The sequence below is a fragment of the Lucilia cuprina genome, chromosome 4 (genome assembly GCF_022045245.1).
Source record: "Lucilia cuprina isolate Lc7/37 chromosome 4, ASM2204524v1, whole genome shotgun sequence".
Taxonomy (NCBI): Eukaryota; Metazoa; Arthropoda; class Insecta; order Diptera; family Calliphoridae; genus Lucilia; species Lucilia cuprina.
In genome coordinates, this window is record NC_060952.1 from 16,568,160 (window position 1) to 16,577,676 (window position 9,517).

A 9,517-nucleotide genomic window follows, 5' to 3' on the forward strand; every position below is an offset into this window, starting at 1 on the left:
CAAGGAATATTAACTAAGGCTCTCCCACTCCCTATACACGTCCCCCTTTCACATACTGTACAATCAAAATGAGAACAACAACAAAAATATTAACATGTAAAATAAACAGACAAAATCATAGTGAAAATTGTGTGGTTGTAGTTTTTTTCTATTTTGATTTATTTTTCTAATCCATACTTGTAACGTTAAACAAAAAATTTTTATAAAAAAAAAAATAAACAAAAAAATCTAAGAAATATAAATAAATACATTTTGTAAATATTATTAAATAAGCTTTAAAAAATATTACATTTTCCAAAATCAAAACAGACAAAAACAGATATAAGCCTAATGGACAAAGTTATATTCTAGTAGTTTTTAGATAAATTTGAAATATTTAAAATTATCTAAAGAAAGTAATAAAATGTACAGAACATTAAAATAAGATGGAAATTACTGGTTTTTAGTTACTCACAATTGAGTTCATTTCCAAATATATTTTTATTTTTTACAAAACATTCTTCTTCTGAAAAATGTTTAAATTTTTGGCAAAGAAGTCTTTTTTTTCTTAAAAAAATGTCTTCGTTTTAAAATGTTTTTCTTTTTTCAAAATGTTTTTTTATACGCTAGTGAAATTCAATTTTATCTCATGATGTATTAAATTTTTGTTTTTGATTAGTTCCTTATTAACCACAGTCATCATCTTAAGAATAATGTTTAAAATTGAAGATTTCTCGTATTCAATTTTAGATAATTTTATTTCTTTTAACTTTTTTAATAAAATAAATCTAATCATATTATTTTGTATTGATTTTTGCAAATCTAATATTCAGTAATTGTATTTTATAATACACAAATTTGCTAGAGTAAAACATAATTGCAATAAATCAAAAAGAGAGTTTTAAGTTTATTGTAAATATTTGATAAAAAATTATATATTTTTCTACTTTAAAAAATACTTACACATTGAAACAAAAAAATGACAAACATTAAGTTTCTTTATTGATTCAGTTTTTAGTGAAAAAGAGATTTAATTTAAAAATTTGTTTATATTTCTTTAAAGTAATGATATTTATTTATTTAAAAGTGTTATTATTTTCTATATAGTATTTAGTACTAATTTAGTTATAGTTATTTTTTATAACAGATTTCTAAAAGTGATTTCTTTTTAAATAAACGAAATTTCTTTAAAATGCTTATACAATTTTAAAACAATGTTTAAACTAATCAATATGTTTAGTTAAATTGCTGGATGTTAAAAAAATATTTGGTGTTCTCTGTAGTAATGTTAGATAAAGTCAACATAAAATTCTGCTTTTAGACTAGATGGTATTCCAGATTAAAGTGCAGCTTGGGGGGGTGTTGGGGTTTAATGAGTACATTTTTAATTACAATTATATTGAAGTTATTGGAATTGAAGCTTGTAATTGTATTAAGCAATATCAAGTTGCAATTATTTTGAAATTTTTTATAAAATAATTTTTTCAACTACACTTACTTGTCTTTGTAATTACAATTACTTGTAATTTCAATTTTTTAACTGTACGATTTCGTGCAATAGTAATTAGTAATACCAATAGTACATTGCAGGCAATTTTTAATTTGTAAATTTCATTTATAATTACAATTAATTATAATTGCCAACACTTAAATTGAAATTGGTTATTGCTTAATTAGACTTTACAAGTAATTGTAATTGACAATGTTATTAATCACTTAATGTAATCATTACAAACCACAACTGATTCAGGATATATAGAGAAAATTATGGTATTGACTACAGATCCGAATGTGGTTTTTACTAACTCCTAGGACTCACTCCTGACTAACATGAATAAAGTAAAAAATATAAACTTCACTTCAGTCTAGACCTTAGTTCTGACCGCCTTTATTTTGTTACTGGTTATTGCTCAATTAGACATTACAAGTAATTGTTATTGGAAAAGTTATTAATCGCTTTAAGTAATCATTACGACTGCTCCAGGATATATATAGAAAACTATTGTGGTTTTCTAGCTTCTAGATTTTATTCCAGCCTAACCAGAATAAAGTAGATAATATAAAGTATACTTTAGTCTAGACTACAGTTCTGACCGTCGACACTAGAAAACACATCACATCAGTCTGGACAATGCTATTGTCATAATAGATTGAAAATGGATTAGAAACAGTCAAGACTACAAACTAGACTACATATAGCCTAAAGTATATAATATCAAGCGCGGATCCACGGGGAAAAGGAAAATTTAAAGTCGATAATGTAATTTATACCAAAGAAGACTATAGTCTAGACTGAAATCTAGACCTAAGACTGGACTATAGTTCACACTAAAGATTACAGTGTAATCCATTCTATTATTCTTTAGGCAAGACTATAATCAAGACTTAAGGCAAAACTATAGTTAAGACTATAGTCAAGACTAAAGGCAAGACCATAGTCAAGATTATAGACATTAGAATACTGTCGAGACTAAAGCCTGTATACTAAACTACATAACAAATTTTATACTATATTTTAGAACAAACTATTACTTAGACAACTTTAGCCTATCTGAAATGGTTTTGCAGTAATTTTCAGGGTTCCTAACAGATTTTATTATTGCTACATTTTTCCAAATACTTTTTTTAAATTTAATTTGATTCTTTGATATTATTGAATTTAAAAAATTACTCTGGATTTTAAAATTTGTTGTTGTTTTTTTTTAATTTTTTGACAAAAATTAAAAGAAAGAAAAAAATGCTTCTTATAAACGTGCCAATTGTATAATAAATTATATGAAAAAATAACTATAGATTTGTTAAGTTTAAATAAAAATATATATAAAAAATTCTTTTAATAAATTTAACCTTGTAAATAATTACAAAAAAGAGAATAATTTAAAAACAAAAAAAATAACGACAATCTCAAGCAATACCAAGTAATTAAAAAAAACAAAAAAATATTGGCAAAATAATAACAAAACAATATTAAAAATAAAAATATTAGACAAACAATAAATAAAATTAAAAATATATTAATTATATATTAGACATATTAAAAAATGTTGACAAAAAAATAAAATTGCCATTAAAACCCATTTACTAATACTACTAAAAAAACATGTATATTTAATTAAAAACCAATAAAAAATAACACATAATTAAAATTAAATAAAAAAGTAATAAAATTGCTATAATTTACTCATTGACATTAAGACTTATTTATATTTATTTCAAACGCAGCAACAAAGAAATAAACATGAACAAAGTAGTACATAATAATTTATATAAAACCAAAAATATTAAAAAAAAAATAAATATACATATATAAAAACCAAATAACAATAATAATATATTAACATTTATTAAATAAAATAACAATAGAATTTTATATAAAACAACAAAAAGTTGATAATTTTTCTCTATTGTTTTTATTGTGAAAAAATAGAGAGTTATAAACAAATATTTATAATATGACAGAAAAAAAACATTATTTATTTAAATATTTAAAATATTTAATAGAAAATATTATTGAGTAATAACATTGAAATTTGAAAGATAAATATGAATTATTAAATACTTCCACTGTTATTGATAGTTTTCTAGTAATATTACAGATATTGTTAAAATAATAACTTGCGTTTATTGATAATAACAAAATTCTAAAACTTTTTATTTATTTCTTTGAATATGAGTGAATTATTGAAAATTTCAGAAACAAACATTTTTGGAAAACGGGAGGACTATTTCCATTTTACAGCTAAAAAATAATTTTTATTCAAACATTAATTTAAATTTATACGAGTCAACTTTATTATTTTATAATATTAAGAACAACTCAAAAAAATATAATAAATTAAATTTCTCATTTAATTACATTAATTTTTTATATTAGATCCAAACTAAAATTGTATCAAACATTTTATTTTAATAATTATTTTTGCATAAGGCGGTATGTTTGTGAAATTTAATTTCACTTTTACCTATCATTAGTTGTTTTCAAGGTATAGGTATAATAACATATGTACATAAAGAGATTTATGCCCAAACTCAGAAAGAAGAAATGAAAAAAAAATTAATGAAAACTACTCAGTTTTTGTAAATGTTTTTCATAAAAAATTTTAAATATTGTTTAACATTCTTCTTTCTGAATACGGGCTTTAAATTAAAATGTAAAGAAATAAGTTCTCTATAGAAGTTATAAAAACATTTAAATATTTTGTGACCTTTGATCCCCAATATTTTGCTTAGCGCTCACGATATTTAGGGTGACTTTTAATAACTTATTATATATGCTAAAGAGATACATATGTGCAAATTTAAACTACCTAAAATTCCAGAGCTATAAATTTTGGAGAAAATTTCAAAAAAAAGTTTCAATAATAAGGAGTGAGATCGAAAAATTCTTAACATACATATATGTTTATAAAAAAGAAACCACTAAACTTACAGCTTTATTTTTTTTTATTTGGTTCAAATTATTATTACAATTTACAAAAAAAAAAAAAATATTATTATAGTTTTAATCACTAGTGATGAAATTTTGAACCCTTTTCGGAAACCCTTCCATTAACGTTTTTATAGAGCTTTCTGTCACTTTGCTCGAACATGTAGTCCATTTACGTTTAAAATCTACAACACTTTTGGACACCTTTTTTGTACTCTTCAATTCTCTTTTAACAAGAGCCCAATATCTCTGCACTGGCCTTAGCTCCGGGCAGTTTGGAGGATTTGCCTCTCTTGGTACAAATACCACATTATTGTTCTTGTACCACTCAAGGGCTTGTTTACCATAGTGACAGGATGCCAAGTCAGGCCAAAAATAAGTGGACACATTATGAAGTCTTATGAATGGAAGCAGCCTTTTTTGTAAACATTCCTTGATGTAAATTTCGGTATTTATAGAGCCCGTTGTAACAAATGATTGGCTTCTTTTGCCGCAACTGCATATTGCTTGCCATACCAAGAACTTTCTGGGAAATTTCGTCTGCTTTTGGGTCCTAAACTTTTCTTCAACATTCCCTCGAGCATCAGCAACATAAAACTTTTGACCTGGAAGTTGCAAAAAATCTGCCAGAACATACGTTTCGTCATCCATTATGCAGCAAGAATATTTTTTTATAAAACTTGACTTCAATTTCCGTGCTCTGTTTTTGGCCTCTAAATTTTTAGCAGCGTTCCTGTCAGGAACTTTTTGAGCCTTGTATGTTTTTAAACCTGCATTAGCTTTAACTTTTCGTACCAAATAGTCCGAGCACTGAGCTAACCGAGCTGCTTTCCTACCGGATGTGTTGGGAGCTCTTTTGAAAATGCGTTCTATTTTTTGGCTTTAGAAACATCATGTGGACCATTCCTTCTACCTGAACCAGGTTTTCTATCAACTGACAAGTTCTCCCGGTACTGTTTAATAACATTGGAAACAGTTTGACGTCAGACCTTTGTATGCTTGGCCAACTTTTTGTAAGACCAAGTTGGGTTTAGTTGAAAATATTTAATAATTTCAGTACGCACTTTTTTCTGGTCACTCATTTTAATCAGATTAACAAAAAAATTAATATAATTGACATTACACATAATAACTGACATGTTTTTCAAAGGTAACTTGATCAAAAAAAAATCAAATAATACTTTGGTTGAAAAATGTAATGAAAAACGTGTGTTAAGAATTTTTCGATCTCACTCCTTAAGACAATTTTAAAATTTACTTCCGTTTTCTAAACTTACCAAAAGAGATTTTCTGCAGCTTTTCTTTTTTCATATAATTGTTCATTATGCAACACCGTCCGTCACTCAAAATTAAAAAATTGATTGGAAAAAAATAGTTTTTAGTTTTTAATTTTGTGATCGTGTGTCCTTTTTAGAGGACTTAAAATTTTTAAAAAGTACATTTTTAAACGTTTTTTGAATAATATAATGAAAACCTTAATAGATTTAAAGGATAAAATTTTAAAAAGTATAAAAAAAATAATACGAAATATTTCCCAATGTATGTTAACTTGACATCAAATTTGTAGAAGCATTTAAAAATATTTTTTTAATTTACTTTTTAAAGCTTTGAAGTCTTTTAAAAAGGACACAGGACAACTAATTTTATAGTTTCAGTTGTATATCATCAGCTCGTATCTAACGTTTTTTTTTCTCTTTTTGTTGGATCATTAATTTTAGAAATTAACAATTAGCATTGAAAACTGAAACTAAACTAGCTATTGGCTAGATTAAGTCTTAAGCGGCTGAGACGTTCAACTGGCATTTGTAATTAAATTTCCCCAATGGATATTAATTTGAACGAACCAAAAATTAAAGTATCTATTTCATTTAATATTTTCGCTATTTAATACTAAATTAGTAAATAATGACAACAGTTTGTATCTGTTATTTATTTTGCCATTGGCAAATATCTATACTCAATACAACATGTTTTAAAAAAAATTGTGCAATCTTTTCATAATGGATCTGAAAAATACCGGAATTTTGAGTTTATTGTAAAAAAAAAAATAATTACAACTCTTGTTAGTATTTTTGGCATGCAAAATTAATTTTTCAATTAGTTTAAAATAAAATATTTTTTGATGAAAAACAGCTTAGTTCAAAAAAAGAGTTTATTTTTCTCATGTTCATGCATCGATGAGTTTTTTCGGGACACTTTACTATACAAGATGTATGGTTAAGAAAAAAGTCTATTTTTAAAAATTTGTAGCAAATTCGTAAACTAAAACAATTAGTCGTTTTAAATTTTAGCATAAAGTTTTATTAATTGAAAAACATTTATGTTTTTTAATTTTATTCTTTTATGTAAATTTTCACCAAAAATTAATATCACTACATTTCAATAACAATTATTATTATCTTACTAATAACAATTCACCAAAAAATAATCTTCCAAAAAACGTTAAACAAAATTAATAAACTATAAAAACATTTAATAAATACAAAAATAAAAAATATTAAGCAATATACGTATAAACAATTAACAACAGTTAAATTATTTAAATAAAAAAAAAAAGAAAAAATAAAAAGAATTAGTAAGCTCAAAAACAAAAATCAAACTACTAAGAAAAAAGTGATGACAAACCCCCCAAAAAACTTTTTAAATAAAAATTAAATCAACAAAAAAAATACTTAAAACCATAAAAATATATAAACAGCAATCAACGACTTAATGAGTGAACAATGACACAATTAAAATTGAAATAAACAATAAAGAACTATAAAAATTACTGTAAATAAAAAAAAATTGTAAATACGAAAAGAAAATAAATAGAAACGCTATAGAAATTAAAATGTGCATTGCAGTACCTGGAATTAAGTTGACTGTGCAGCCTTTTTAAAGCATGGCTTCAGCTCAGCAATATTAAGTCAGCAACTTGATTCCAGCAATTGCGATTGACACACAAGCAACGTGGGATACACTAATAACACATTTACACCTCATAACACATTTATTTAAAGAGAGAGAAAAATGCATGTGTGTAAGCTAAAGCAATAAAATATTAAATAACTATAATTCATACTTATAAGGAAGTAGAAATTATAAAATTTATAAATAATACTTACAATTTGATGTAAAATAAATAATAATCAAATGTTATAAATGTGTATCATTCTAAGACATCGTTTCTCATATGTCAATATTTAGTGAGCTGGGTCAAAGGTTATAATTTGATTTTTTAAGGTTTTATCATTGACAATGATCACATGAAATGGGATAATATGAAAGCCTTTCAAAGACCTTTCAAGTGATACAAAAATTTGTTATATAGAAAAAAAATCATAAAGATCTTTTGATTTAGCTCACAATATAATAACTTCTGAACAAAAAATTTAAGAATTTGTAAATACTACATGAGATTGTAATAAAATAAATGGGAAAATTGTAAATAGTACACCCTACTAAGATACGTATGCTTATACCCTCCCTCAATATATTAAACCAGCAAAAAAAGAACTTCCAAAAAAGCGAAAAGGAATTTACTTTATTTTATGACACGCGTTTATTTTTATGTGATTCCAAACTCACTACTAATTTTTATGTTTATTTTTTTAGTTGTTAGGAAATGAAATTTAAAAACAAAAAATAGTTTCAGCATTAAAAAATTTAATTATTTTAGCTTCTTCGGAAGTCATTAAATATCAATTACACAGAAAGTAAATAAATTCACTTAGTGCTACTTTTGCAGTGGTATTAATTGTTATTCTTTTGGAAAACCTTCGTTTTATTTGAAAAGCATAAAAATAATATAAAATCTTCCCTAAAAATACATTTAGATTTAACGCCTTAATACATAACACCACATTAGACTCTTCCCACCTTAAAGTATACGAAGTGATTCAGAATAACTTTATGGATTATAATATTCACCGTCCGTCCATCCTTCTGTTTGTCCAGGCTGCAATTTTGAATACAACCTAATGACATTTGGCACATGTGCCTTTTTTGCCCTAAGGACAAAAACTATTAAAAAAATAATAGTTGTCTTGGAGCCAAGATTTTTTTAATACTATCTATTCCAAAGTCTAAAGAAAAAACTTTTTGTAAGCCTTAAGATATCACTTTGATGCTGACCGAGTCTTATTTCACCCGAGACCCCATTAAATGTCCCTAATACTAATATCAGAATAAAATACTTGTTTACTTTTTCAGAAAAGAAATAATCGAACTGGTATTGACGTACTTTATTATATATAAAAAAAAATATAATCGATTTCTGAATCCCTTTTATAGGGACCTTATTCAATTTAAACGTTTCAAATCAAAGTAACGGCGGGTTTTATAATAAAAAACTCTTTTTTGGAAGGAAATTAATTTTAAAACATTTAAACAAGGATTAAGGATCAAATTTTAAACCTGATTATTGAAAACTAAAAAAATATTATTAACAATGTAAGAGTAAAAAAAAACTCTATTTAACTACGTAGGTATAAACTCACTATTAAGTTTATGCCTAAAGTGCAAAATAACTTATTAAACAAACACTTTTCACCTCTAATGTGAAGACAACAAAAACATTTATGATAGACATTGATCGAAATTATTAGCTTCCGTTTGACTTCTGTTTTAATCATTGATTTGTATATAAAAATCTTAGTGAAAATGTAAAAATTATATTAAGCTATAAGTGTATGTGACAAAGGCAAAAGGAAAATTATAAAAAATATTTATATATTAGTTACGAAACAAAAATCAAAGAAGTAAACTCTTAAAAAAATAACTTCCTTAAACAAACCAAAAAAATAAAAAAACTAATACTTTTCTACTCTGAACTAAAACTTTTTATAAAAAATTTAAAAAAAAATCAAATAAAAAGAATGCAACTACTAGCTATACTAAGTTGTATAATTAACTTTTTTATAGTTAAGTTAAAATAAATGACAAAAAAAACTAAACTATAAAAAATTAATTCTTCAAGAATTTATTTAAATAAGTCTAATATAATTTTCTAAGTTATTTGAAAAAACTATCATTTTTATATAAATATTTATATAAACATACTAAGTAAAGCCAAATTCAAATATTTTGTATAACAAAATATTACTATGTAAACTATTTGTAAAAGCTAGT